Here is a 14,784-nt window from a genome sequence, read left to right on the forward strand (position 1 = left end):
AAGCAGCATCTTAGGAGCACAAAAGCTGATGTTTCGGGCCTAGACTCTTCTGAAACATCAGCTTTTGTGCTCCTGAGATGCAGCTGGGCCTGCTGTGTTCATCCAGCTCCACACTTTTTTTTTATCTTGGATTCTCCAGCATCTGCAGTTCCCATTATCTCTCATCACAGGTGTAATAATCATCTGGTGTTTTTACTTCTCCATTCATTCATCACATGTGGTATTCACTGGTGTAGCAACGGTTACTGCTCATCCCTAACTTCCCCTGAACTGCGTGGCTTGCTAGGGCATTTCAGAGGGTTGTTAAGAGTCAACTCCATTGAGGAGGGTCTGCAGTCACATGTAGGCTAGATAAGCCAAGGATGCAGATTTCTTTGCCTAAAATGACACTGGTGAATCAGATGGATTTTTACAACAATGATTAGAATATAGCATGTAGAAGTGTACTGCAAAGGAACAGGCCCTTTGGCCCAGAATGTTGTGCCAAATGAAACTAATTCCTTCTGCTTGCCCGTGGTCCATATCCCTCCATTCCTTGCATATTCATGTGCTTATCTAAAAGTCCCTTAAATGCTCTTATCATTTCTCCCTCCATCACTACCCCTGACAGCGTGTTCCAGACTCCTACGGCTCACTATGTGAAAAGCTTGCCCCTCATGTCTCCTTTGAACTTACCCCCTCTCACCTTAAATGCACGTCCCTTAGTATTAGATGTTCCAACTCTTAGAAGGAAAAAGAATTCTGACCATCAACCTTATCTGTGCATCTCATCAGTTATAAACTTCCGTCAAGTCTTCCCTCAGCTTCCACAACCTCAGTTTTTCTAGCCTCTCCTTATAGCTCATAGCGGCTAATCCACTGTTACATAGCTTGTTTTATTGTTACCATTTCCACTGAAACTAGCTTTCAATTCCAGATGTATTGATTGAATATAAATTCCATGAATTGCTGTGGCATGATTTGAATCTGTGTTTGTAGAGCATTAACCAAGGCCTCTGGATTACGAGTCCAGTGACGTTACTTGGCTGTCTTTGTACCTCCCTCTTACTATCACGGTGCTACACTTTGCTACACAACCTATTTCCATTTTTGAATTACTCCACCTTTAGTCATTCACTTGTCAACTGTTAATGAGGTAATGCCCAGGTGATGCAAATGCCAAACAAGGCAGATCCCTGACATGTACTTGGCTAGACTGATAGTGTTTCCTAATTACTTTTGTTCCCAAAGTGATATTTAAGTAAAACATAAGCATGCAATGTCATTGTTCTAGCAATAATAAAACAGTATAAAAAATTAACAACAAATGAAAATCTAAATTTACTTGAGTCTAGAAACTTTGTCTAGTTTCCCTGTTACTTCTTCAAAAAATTCAAAAATTGGTGGTGTAGTTGACAGTGAAGATGATTAGCTCAGAGTACAATGAGACTTTGATTAGATGGGCTGATTGATCAAGGAGAGGCAGGTGGAGTTTAATTTAGATAAATGTGAGGGGCTGCATTTTGGAAAGGCAAATCACTGCGGGACTTCTATACTTAATAGTAAAGTCCTGGAGAGTGTTGCCAAACAAACAGACCTTGGAATGCAGGGTCGTGGTTCCTTGAAAGTAGAGTAACAGGTAGGCAGGATAGTGAAGAAGGCATTTGGTACACTTGCCTTAACTGGTCAGCGCACTGAGTGTCAGAGTTGGGAGGTCATGTTGCAGCTGTACAGGACATCGGTTAGCCCACTTTTGGAATACTGCATGCAATTCTGGTCTCCCTACCATACGAAAGACATGAAACTTGTCAGGGTTCAGGAAAGATTTATAAGGATCTTGCCAGGATTAGCGGGTTTGACCTATCGGACGAAGCCAAATAGGCCAGGGCTACTTTCCCTGGAGCATCAGAGGCTGAAGAGTGACCTTATAGAGATTTATAAAATCAGGAGGAGCACGGATAGGGTGAATAGTGAAAGCCTTTTCTCCACGGTAGGGGAGTCCAAAACTAGGGGGGCACAGATTTAAGGTGAGAGGGGAAAGATTTAAAAGGGACCTGAAACGCAACCTTTTCCACCGAGGGTGATGTGTGTATGAAATGAGCTGCCAGAGGAAGTGGTGGAAGTGGTACAAATACAATAGTTAACAGGAATCTGGATGGGTATATGAATAAAAAGGGTTTAGAGGGATATGGGCCAATGCTGACAAATTGGACTAGATTTATTTAGGATAGCTAGGACTAGTTTAATTTGGGAATATGGCTGACATGAGTGAATTGGACCAAAGGGTCTGTTTCTGAACTGTATATCTCTGTGACTCTATGACCATATGAATATAAACAAGTAAAAAACCCCACTCTATTCTACTGTAAACCCAATTCAAAGATCTTTTAAATACATGGTAGAGATAACCCAGGCAATCATTATGGATTGAACAGATTCAACAGTGTTTGTTCGCAGAGGCCTCACTAACCAGGGACTCAGATTGAAAAGTAATTGGTAGGAGAATTTGGGAAGTTCAAGAGAAATACCTTCACCCAAATAGTGGGGTTCTGAAACTGACTTGGAAATCCTAATTACCTACAACATGCAATGCCATAAACTACAAGACATGACCACAGACTAAAAGCTGGTGAATGGGATTAGGCAGGACAATCCTTCTTTGGCTGGCAGAAGCCCATCGACCAAATGGCCTCCAAACATTCCTTAAATCATTTTTCATTCTCTGTTCTTTATTTCTCATGTAAGGTTTAAAATTTTCATACGAAAGGAGAGATATTCAACCAGGGTAGCTCAGTACTGCGCTTTTCAAATCCCACGAGCAACTTTAACCTCCAGGATATCTCTGCCACACGGGACTGTCACCTCTTTCCTGAATATTCTATATCCACATATTTCATATTTGTACCTTGTCATATTCTAGTGTTCCCATACATTACAGTGCTCTGCTGTCAGGTTCCTTAGCCATGCTGCTGGTTTTCATGTTCATATTCTGTACCACGTATTTGCCCTTGCTTCAAATGGAAAATCGAGAGCACTCTGGACTGCTATCAACCTAAATGACAAGTAATTTAGCAGATGACTCACAATCCATGACTTCATGTGCCATATATTCTGATCTCAAGAACCATAACAACATCTGTGTTGCCACCTATTATTTCAAACCAAGCAGTCTTGTGCTATTTATTCTGCAGTCTGCATATTTGTTTGCTCTGTGCATTTTTACAAAAATTAACCGTTGATTGGATGCTAATTCAGGTTTTCCTTTTTGAGGAGCTTAATAAAACTGAAAAGACTAATTTCTAACAGTTCTTACACTGATGGGTACCCTCCCTTGTACCTGCAGTTTAGTTTTCGTATCTCATGCCCGGTTATAACCTCAGTATGACAAGTTTCTGTTCAAATTCACTTGAATTAAGGCGCAGGAGGAACTCCTAAGTTTTTTTAAAATCAAGCTGTCATATCGTTTGCTTCAACAGCAGAGGAATGATGCTGTGTATAAAGCTAGAACTTGCTCACTCTTCATATTTTTAACATCATGAAGGATTTTAATCATGCAATATGAATTTTGCAAATTCAGAGGGAAAACGGATGGGCCAGGAGGATAGGAGAGATGTACATTCAAGGGGATAGGCCTTGTGTCATTTGTATTGATGACAGCAAATGAACAAAAGAGATGTATGGTTGGAATGTGCAGTTAAGTGACAATGTCGTGAATGGAAACTGAATGATTGAGAGTTGAGTAAGTAATTCAAAAGTGGGAGGAAGCAATATGACCGTGACCAGTAGGAGGGAGGGGCAGTAAGTTGCAATAAGATATGGGTGGTAGCAGCCCTGGTGGAAGCACATATTATGAAAGGAAATGTATGACCCATTATTCTATAGACATATTTATTGACCGGCTGATTCACAGATTTAACCTCAAGATTGCATTAGGATTGATAAAAATCACTAAAGAATGCAGCCTTCGGTAGCCTTCCCAGCTATTCAACCCTCTCCTGCAGAAGTAAAAGAGAAAGAGGAGCAAAAGAGGGTTGAGGAAAAAAAGTAAGCTCAAGAGTTAAAAACAAAGAAACAAAACAGGTGGAAGCAGAAGAGGCGATATAGTAATGGGAACACAACAGATGCACAAGAGCAGTTCCACATTCTCTAGCTCACTGTGTAATATCCTGGGAGATCATATCCATAATCAACCGCACTTGTATTACTTTTTGCTAAATCTAACATTGCAACTTCTCTTAAAGTTGGGGATTTCAGTTCCATGTCTGCATGGAACCAGTACAGAACTAAATTAACAAGGCCTACTAAGGAAGTTTCTCTAAATATATTTTATGAAGCCAATGCCTCTTTAATTGATTTTGACGATTTCTTAACTAAAATTTACTTTATTATCTCCAGATTACTTAAGCCAACTTTCACCCATTTGCCTTTTAATCTTATATGATGAAGTGCACCACTGTGAACTGGCAGTTAAATATTTGTTTTGACAGTTGCTTATCTATCTGTGCCAAATAGAAAAAGCACTGCAAAAACCAGTTACGTGGAATGTCTGTGGTGATAAAGCTTTGTATGTTGTTTAATATTTTGAATAGTGCACTTATTCCGATAGCTTGCTGGACTATTTTCCACAGCAGCTTGAGTAGAAAACAGTGATAATGGGAACTGCAGATGCTGGAGAATCCAAGATAACAAAGTGTGAAGCTGGATGAACACAGCAGGCCAAGCAGCATCTCAGGAGCACAAAAGCTGACGTTTCAGGCCTAGACCCTTCATCAGTGCTAAAGGGTCTGGGCCCAAAACGTCAGCGTTTGTGCTCCTGAGATGCTGCTTGGCCTGCTGTGTTCATCCAGCTTCACACTTTGTTATCTTGAGTAGAAAACAGCCTTTTTGCACCCTCTCATAGGATGTAGGAGTCACTTGTTCCTAAAGTGTTTTTTTAAACCGTGTTCCTAATTGCCCTTGACATGCGTGTTTTGCTACATCATCTCATAAGGCAGTTTGGGTTCACCAGATCTGGAGTCACATGTTAAGTCAGAATTGCAGATTTTCCTTCCGTTCGAGCCATTAGTGAACCAGATAGGTTTTTACAACAACTGTTGATAGTCTCATGGTCATCATTACAAAAGCTAGTTTTATATTACAGATTGATTTTGATGAGCATGTACTGAGAGGTGGCAGATGGAGTTCAACCTGGATAAATGCAAGGTGATGCATTTTGGAAGGTCGAATTTGAAAGCTGAGTACAGGATTAAGGATAGGATTCTTGGCAGTGTGGAGGAACAGAGGGATCTTGGTGTGCAGATACATAGATCCCTTAAAATGGCCACCCAAGTGGACAGGGTTGTTAAGAAAGCATATGGTGTTTTGGCTTTCATTAACAGGGGGATTGAGTTTAAGAGTCGTGAGATCTTGTTGCAGCTCTATAAAACTTTGGTTAGACCGCACTTGGAATACTGCGTCCAGTTCTGGTCGCCCTATTATAGGAAAGATGTGGATGCTTTGGAGAGGGTTCAGAGGAGGTTTACCAGGATGCTGCCTGGACTGGAGGGCTTATCTTATGAAGAGAGGTTGACTGAGCTCGGTCTCTTTTCATTGGAGAAAAGGAGGAGGAGAGGGGACCTAATTGAGGTATACAAGATAATGAGAGGCATAGATAGAGTTGATAGCCAGAGACTATTTCCCAGGGCAGAAATGGCTAGCACAAGGGGTCATAGTTTTAAGCTGGTTGGAGGAAAGTATAGAGGGGATGTCAGAGGCGGGTTCTTTACACAGAGAGTTGTGAGAGCATGGAATGCGTTGCCAGCAGCAGTTGTGGAAGTAAGGTCATTGGGGTCATTTAAGAGACTGCTGGACATGCATATGGTCACCGAAATTTGAGGATGCATACATGAGGATCAATGGTCGGCACAACATTGTGGGCTGAAGAGCCTGTTCTGTGCTGTACTGTTCTATGTTCTATGTTCTATATTACTTTTGATCACAACTGCTGACAGAATTTAAACATGTGTTGTGAGAACATTAACCTGGGCCTCTGGATTACCAGTCCTGTGACATTATCACCGCATCGTCATCTTGCCAGTAAAAGCAAAAGTCACAACATCTTCAAAGGTTTCATCTTCAAAAAAACCTCAAACTTAGAATTTCAATTTGTCTTACAAATTGATATTTGCCTATCCTGATATAGGCTACAAGTTTTGACTATAATCTTATACTGTTAGTTTGCTGTAATTTGTGTTTATCCTGGGAAGGTTGACAAAGTTGGCAAATAGCCAAGGCCAGAGAGGTTTATGGTGCTCATCTATGGCATGTCAAGCACTGTATTGTTAAAGGGCATTTTAACATACGCAGCCACATTGATTTATTCAAATAATAAAAAGATAGATAATTTTAAATAATATAGACAATATTGTAACACATGGTAGCTGTATAAAGCACTGTTAAAAAAGTTTCATCCCTTAAAGAAAAAGTAAAGGAGTTGATGTTTATCTGAAGACATACCCATAGAAATGGCAAGGGTGGAAACAATGGTTTTAGTAGACCTAAGACACACTGGAGTAAAGATGCTAACATTGACTTATAAGTTACACTCTACTCTAAAGGGAATTTTCCTTGACATATTAATCTTCAATTACCAACCTGAAAAATTGACAAAGCTGTCCCACAGTTTTTTTAAAAAGCTGACAATTGAAAGACAGTGCTGACAACAAGCGCTTTGGCAGGTGCTTAGACTGATATTGCATTGGAAAATAGGCACATCTAAGACTCCATCTTCTGAAGAAGAATGTACAAAATATTAAAATTTTCCCTAACTTTGTGCCAGAGAAATTGCAAGCTATTGTAAGTATTGCTGTTCTGTTATTTAATTGCATCTCTGACTGTCACAGTAGCAAGAAAACACTTATCAACTTACAATTCCCTTCTCCATGCACCCTCCACAAAGTCCTGCTAGAGAACCACATCTTCTCCAGTTCTCTAATTGTGACATTTAAACAAACACTTTCTCCCTCCTTTCTCCACTCATACAGGGCACTCTCTTTTCAATGCAGTCTTTCTTCTTTTTTCTCTTAAAGAGAGTCAAAGCTGAATTTGTGCTCCCTTGTCCACATTTACATTGTTCCTCTTTTCATTCTCTTTATCTCCGGATTAAAGTGAAATTTCATCTTGCCTCAGATCACGTACACACTCTCCTTCCTGTTTCCCCACTCATTCTTCCTCATTCTGCTATAAAATGGGAATTCCTGATTGTTGGGACAAATCTTGCTCAAAGCGGCATTTAATCCACTATAGGAGGACACAGGTAAAAGCACCACTGGTTTTTACTTGCAAACATGAATGTACCCCAACATTGCTGATGTCCATATAAAATGCAAAGCTCTGACAAATGTGTCTGTTCACGCACGTATGTCAAAACATCAAAGAAGTGGATCACACAACTGTCTATAAAACTGTGAATTCTGCTGAGGGGAAGTCACAACCATGACAGAATACATATCAGATTGTGTAATTGTAGAACTTTACAGTATAGGAGGTCATGTGACCATCATGTTGGTACTCGCTCCTGAAAGAACTACCCAGCTAGGCCCATTCAACAGCCTTATCTCCGTAGCCCTCTAAACTCATCACTTTCAAATATATATCCAGCTCTCTTTGAAACTTCCTACGGTTTCTGCATCCACCACTTTCTCAGGCAATACATTCCAAATCCTAAACAACACTGAGTAAAGAAGCTTCCCCTTTCTCATTCCTAACTCTCTTGCTGACAATTTTGAATTGTGACCCGTACTTACTGGCATACCAACTGGTGGAAACTGAATATCCTTCTTTACCCTGCCAAAATAATTCATACTTGTGATCACCTTAATAAAGGTAACTTTTTAATCTTCTCTGCCCCAAGGAGAATAAGCCCAATTTCTCTAATCTCTCCTTGTATGTAAAATCCTTCATTCCTGGTGTTATTCTAGTAAATCACCTTTGAACTCTCAGAGACAATGGGAACTGCAGATGCTGGAGAATCCGAGATGACAAAGTGTCGAGCTGGGGGTCTAGGCCCGAAACGTCAGCTTTTGTGCTCCTAAGATGCTGCTTGGCCTGCTGTGTTCAACCAGCTCCACACTTTGTTATCTTTTGAACCCTCTCCAGGGCTTTAGTATTCTTCCTTAAATGAAGGTACCCAGAATTGAACACAATACTCCAAATGTTGTCTGACCAATGGTTTGTAGATGTGTAACATCATGTCCTTGCCTGGCCACCTTCAGAGAATCGTGCACATTAACCTTGCAGTTCCTCTGTTCTTGTATTCCCTGCAAAATTGCACCATTGACTCCATGTTGTGTCTCCGTGTTTCTTCTACCAAAATCCATTACCCCACGTTTCTCTGCAGTGATATTGTGATGAAAAAAATTAAAACCAAATATTTTTATCTCAATTATAAATGAATCTTTCATCAAGGGTAAATGATAAGAACTTAATGATAACTTGCTTTTATGACACTTCTAATGAATTAACACAACGCAACACACTGCCAAAACCTCACTCAATTATCCCAATCATGAACTGTTTCCGCCTTTCGTCAGATGCTATCATCTTTCTAGCACACATGAATCAAACATCTCTCTATATGTTTATCAATCCCTTTTTTGAAAGCCATTCACCAGTTTCCTTGATAAAGATAACGTTCAAAAAGCCTCACAGAAAAAATTGGGAAGAATTCTACTTTCTCCTTAACTCAAAAGGAAATCTTTAGAATGTTCTGTTAGGAAGACAGAGGTTTTTCAAGGCTCCCAACATTTTTTTTATGAGGTGAAGAAATCCATTGATGACACTTCCAAATCCTTAAACTTTGGGAAGAATATTTGTTTCAGCAAGGTGGGTAGGACTGATTTGCCTTGAAGTGCTAAACTTTTAGAATGTTAATCTCAATAAAAATGTGCAAGGATATGATGTATTTTTAGACACACAGCATGCAACACATGCCATTTATCTACGTCATTGTGTGTGGCAACTGTCCGGAGCTAAATATTCATCTCCGGAGCAGTGAAAAAAGCTCAATCAAACTGCTAATCTGGCCACATCAGTAAGAGCTGGACTATAAATGAATTCAACAATTTCATTAGCCAACGTTTATATTCTAGTCCAACAAGTCACTGCTAAGAACACGGGCTGTATGACAGAACTATCAGGTTAGGCAGAGACCATTCTAAAAGTAACTAGATGGTCAATCTCAATACATACAAGATAAAGAGAGTTCAACATTGGCTGAAAGGCAACCAATTATTAAAATTCTTAGGCTCCTTTTTTTTTTAAAGTGTCCTGATATATGGTTGAAACAATTTTATAGAATCACAAGACAAACTAAGGCAGAGGAAGAAACCATCTGACTCATTGACACTGTGCCAGCCACAATACAAGCCACTCACCCTAATCTCACAGTCCAGCATTTGGTCCACAGCCCAACAGGTTACAGCACTTCAGGCAAATATCCAGACACCTTTGAAACAAACTGAGGAATTTTGCCTCTACAACAATTTCAGGCAGAGTTTCAGATCCCAACAAACTGCTGACTGAATTGTCTAATTGTCTTCCAATTGCTTTATGACTGTAGCCCACAGCCACTGATTGCTTCCCATCTCTGTTCCCTGTAAGTCTTTCTGCTGCTGTGTAGATCTTAGAGGTCAGCTGTCGGAACTGGAAATCAATGCGTTAATACAAGTTGGTATGGCAGAACCTCAAAGTGGCTGTGCTACCACACAGCTTAAAGGGAACATTGCTTCCCATCCACTCTATCCACACGCCCTCACAACTTTGCACATCTCAAATCAAATCTGCCCTCAGTCTCTTCTGTTCCAAAGATTACAACCACAGCCTATCCAATGCTTCCTGTGTTATTTCCAATCCTCATAAATCTCCCCTTGTGCAATTGTGCATTTCTGCAAAGAAGTGGCCAGAATTGCAAAATCTCACTCAGGGTGTGACCTGATTAAATGATTAGCCAGTTCCAGCATACCCTCCCTGTTCTTACATTCCAGACATTGTCTAATAAAGAAAAGGATTCTAAGTGTCTTCTTATTCAACATGTCTTGCTACCTCCAGATTCTGACAGTACTCATTCCAAGGTCCTTCAATTCCTTTAAGTGTCCTCCCAGTGATTGAGTATTTATCATTGGTGTATTTTTGTTACATTTGAAAGATACTTTTCTAATGTAAATTCCAAACTTCATAACCCTTACTCAGGATATCTACTACATGACAATTATACCAGTAAATCTTCAAACACAATTCTAGTTTTAAAATATCTAATAAGAAACTGTGCAAATGTTGCTAGTGAATATTGCAAAATAGAAAAGGAATACATACCAAGCTATAAAAACACTAAACAATGGATTTCCATTGTAATCTTTAATTATATTGATGAAGGAAGGTCAATCTAAACTTGAAATCCTTTTGCTTGAGCTTATGAAACAGTAAGATCTAAGCAATAGCCATGCATCTGATATGCATTCTTTCAAATCATTATCCACACCCGAAGACCAATTGCAGATTCCTTCCCCTCTGTTAATTAACTCAGTTTAACTGGAAATGTTGAGATCGTAAAATTTGGCTTTTCTGTATTGCTGAAGGGAGTTTGATGTTTTGCCTTTCTGATCTGGGCAAATTCATGAACTGCTCTGATGTTGACCTTGAACACTGCTAGTTACGCACGCACCACGGTTATGGCCGCTTGATCATTGGTGAATATATAATCAATACACACCAACATCTTCACAAAGAACTGCACAGTCACATAGGAAATGCAGAAAAGGGAAAAACCTTGATAATTAAGCGAACAATTGAGAGAAAACTGGAGATGAGAAGAGGGAAACATTAGCAACTGAAGCAAACACTGCTCATACACTGTCATGGGCTAAAGCAAAAACAAAACCCTGCAATTTACAATAGCAGAATCCAGATTTTTAGACACCTGTATACATGTCAGCAATAGTGAAGCATGTAGTACTTTTACCGAAATCCAATCATGGAATGACACAGCGTGTGAGGCCTTTATGCCTGTTATTTGGAGATCTGTTGAATTAATCCTAATCATCTGCTCTTGCTCCAAATGGATAAAAGCACTTCCCTATTGCTTTGAAAAAGGTTTCCACCTTATTCGTCAGTTTCTTTTCAAAGTTTGCTGTTGACACTGCACCCTTTCATACACTGCATTTAAGTTAATAACAAATTACAGTGATTCTTTTTTCCCTCTTGTGACACTTAATTACTTCATCAACTCTTCCATCACTGAACAGTTCCTCTTTATCGACATGTATTATTTTGATCACCTCTATCAAATAACCCCTTAACTTTCTGTGCTCCAGAAAGTATAGCTTCTGGAGCTCCAACGTCTTCAGTACATCCAAGTAAATTTAGCTCTGACATCCCTCCTAAATGCAGCACACACGATTGGTCACAATACTCTGTTTTATTCCACAATCCAAGTCTTTTTAAAGTTCATATAACTTTAATGCCTCTGAACATTATGCTACTACTTACAAAGTCAAAGATCTTAGAAGCCTCTTTAACAGCCTTCTTAACTTGTCCTATCAACATCAGCGGTTTGTGTACATATATCCAATGGTGCATCAGCTCCTGCACTCACTTTAAAACTCTATCACTTGATTACTGACTCTCCTCATTAAATTCCTAAACTGTATCGCTTAAAGCTTTGCTACACTAAGTTTTATATACCATTTGTCTGTCCATTTCATCAATCTTGAAATCTATTGCTATCCTCTTCGTAAAGAGAGGAGTGGCCTAGAGGTACTATCGCTAGACTATTAATCATGAAATTATGCAAAATCAAAAAAAACCTTAAGTGACCCAGGCTCAAGTACCACTATTTGAATTTAATTGAAAAAAAAATCTGGAATTAAGGCTTGAATGATGGCCATGAAACCACTGTTGATTGTCGGAAAACCCCACCTGGTTCACTAATGCCCTTGAGGGAAGGAAACTGCCTGTGTTCCTCCAGCTCCACACATGTTATATCTTGTAACTGCCATCCTTACCTGGTATGGCCTACATGTGACTCCAAACCAACAGCAATTTGGTTAATTCTTAATAGCCCTGCTAGCAATGAGGAACAGCCTAGTCAGTAACACCCACATCCTATGAATAAACCTATACTTTTCAGTTTTGAGTATTCTGTAAATTTTGTAATTGTGCCCTATATATCCAAGTCTAGAACATCAACACATAACTTAAAAAAAAACAAAGGCCCAATACAAACCCCCATGGAATGCCACTACATATATGTGTTGTTTCAACAAATTTGCTGCATTACAGCACTGAGTGAATTGCTAGCATATTTGGGTAGCATGGGAATGTGATAGTCATTAGAAATTGTACAGCAAATTCTGGATTACTTGTGATCAATTCCACAGATGATAAGCTCAAAGTATCTGCTCAAGTATAATCCACAGATTTATTGATGTAATACCAAATAGGTTTCTTTATATTATAGTGTTTACCAGCATAACAATACATTTTAAGAAGACAGCTTAAAATGGCATAACTGTGTTCATGAATAATTATTTCTAAGCAATGGATCTTTCAGCTCATCTTCAGCAATCAAAAACGTTGCTTTACATAATGACATTACAATATTGAAGTGACTGGTTAGCTAACATTTCAAATAAGTTTATTCTAAAACAACTAAATTAAGCATGAGAATCTAATTTGAGTTCTGGAAAAAAAATGCTTATTCATATCCAAGTTGGAACTTAACAGCATCATTTGGTATAATATACCTTCTTGATGTTTGAAATTGGACTTTTCTTCCATTCTGCTGAGAGGGGCAACATAAAGAAACAAAAAGTCAAGCTATGCAATACTAAAGGATGTTCAAATTTAAAACGTGTTTTCCCAGAAATTTGAACATCTGTATAAATGTACATTATATTTCCACCTTTAACACACTTAACAGTATCTAAATGTTGTCATTCGCAGTGAATGATATATTTGAGAAGATTTGCAATGGCTTTACATTTTAGTGCGTTTCAGAAAGAAAACAGTTCACACATGAAAAAGCACCTCAGTGACTAGATGATGCATTGTGTCTGAACACATAGCACACTTCTTGTGTTCACCACAATGCTTGTCTCATACCCTCCAAAGTATTTGCATGTAACCTGTCCTTACTGTATCTGCAATGCTGTCACTGCTCCTTTCCCGGTTTTGCTGTATCCAGCATCCTGGTTGCAGCCTACTGTTAACCTTTACATTCAGCTTGCTCTGCGGCTTTGCACATACGGTATTCGGAAACTTTCCAGCATACAATCTGTCCTTGCATCAGTCGAACAACAGACATTAAGTTTGCAATGACAACTGGCGATTAAGATCATTTTACGAAGCAATACAGGCCACACACAACACATTGTGGGAACCTCCGCGGGGTCCAGTAGAACACAAAATCACCTACCACACAGTCACTCGGATAAATGTTGCTCGTTCTCGAATGCAGCACAAGGTTTAATCGAAGATACGGCTACCTTTACTCGGCTTCTAATTTTCTCCAAGTGAAAACGCCTGTCAATGGACCCGTAGTTCCATACTAAGAGCGATCTGTAATGTGCTGCAATCCACCCACCTGCTCCTCCCTGCAGTGAGAGCAAGGGACTGGAACAGACATACACCACCGAACTGGACTTCAACATATTGGATCGAACTGCTCTCAGCTTCATTACAGCGGAGTGGATTTCACTGGATCGGATTATCATGAATCGTCACACGCCAAATCTCAGATCTGAGATAATAAAATGTGAGGCTGGATGAACACAGCAGGCCAAGCAGCATCTCAGGAGCACAAAAGCTGATGTTTCGGCCCTAGTCTCTGATGAAGGGTCTAGGCCCGAAACGTCAGCTTTTGTGCTCCTGAGATGCTGCGGGGCCTGCTGTGTTCATCCAGCCTCACATTTCATTATCTTGGATTCTCCAGCATCTGCAGTTCCCATTATCACTGATCACAAATCTCAGATCTGATTACTTTTGTCAGTTGTCGTTAAAAATCGTAATGAAGCAGAGAGAGATGGTTGCTATCATGTAGCATTCTATCCAGGTCTCTTCTGGACCAAAGGTACCTGGGTCTATATATGCATTGAAGGTGACCAGGCAGGTGGACAGAGCAGCAAATAAAGCATTTAGTGTGTTTAATTTTATTACTGGGGCATGGAGCTCAAAAGCAAGGAGATGATGATGATGAAATTGTACAAGACACTTGTTAGACCTCAGCTAGAGTACTGTGTCCAGTTATGTGTACCATGTTAAAGGAAAAATGAATGCAATAGAGAGATGCAGAAGCGATTTACTGGAATAATTCCAGGTATGAGGAATTTCAGCTATGAGGATAGAAGAAGAATTTGGGACTGTTCTTCTGGAGGAGAAGGCTGAAAGGAGATCTGTTTGAGGCTTTCAAAATGGTAAGTAGGCTGGACAGAGTTTGTTCAGCCACACTGTTAAAGTACTGTGTGCAGTTCTGGGTTCTGGATTCTACATTCTAGGAGATGGGGAGAAGCTGTTTCCCCAGTTGCAAAAGAAACATGAACAAGTGGACATAGATTTAATGTGCAGAAGAAGCAAGGGTGATGTGAGAAAGAAATCTGTATCGCATACAGTTGTTAGGGTACAGACTGCACTGCCTGGAAATGTGGAGGAGGCAGGTTCGATTGAGGCATTTAAGAGGGCTTTTGATGGTTATTTGAATAGTAATGGCCTGCAAGACTATGGGTAAAAGGCAGGAGACTGGGAGTAGACAATAGAGCTGGACCAGATACTAGA

General features: G+C 39.7%; 1 protein-coding gene across 1 annotated transcript in view; it reads right to left on the reverse strand.

Moving 5' to 3' along the window:
• osbpl6 (oxysterol binding protein-like 6) overlaps positions 1–13,604 on the reverse strand; it is a 173,082-nt gene extending 159,478 nt beyond the window's left edge. Inside the window, exon 1 of the mRNA XM_048535144.2 lies at positions 13,430–13,604. The gene's annotated coding sequence lies outside the window, so the exon portion shown is untranslated. The remainder of the gene's footprint in view (positions 1–13,429) is intronic.
• Between the last annotated feature and the right edge of the window lie 1,180 nt (positions 13,605–14,784).

Source organism: Stegostoma tigrinum, chromosome 7, assembly GCF_030684315.1.
Source record: "Stegostoma tigrinum isolate sSteTig4 chromosome 7, sSteTig4.hap1, whole genome shotgun sequence".
NCBI classification, from domain to species: domain Eukaryota; kingdom Metazoa; phylum Chordata; class Chondrichthyes; order Orectolobiformes; family Stegostomatidae; genus Stegostoma; species Stegostoma tigrinum.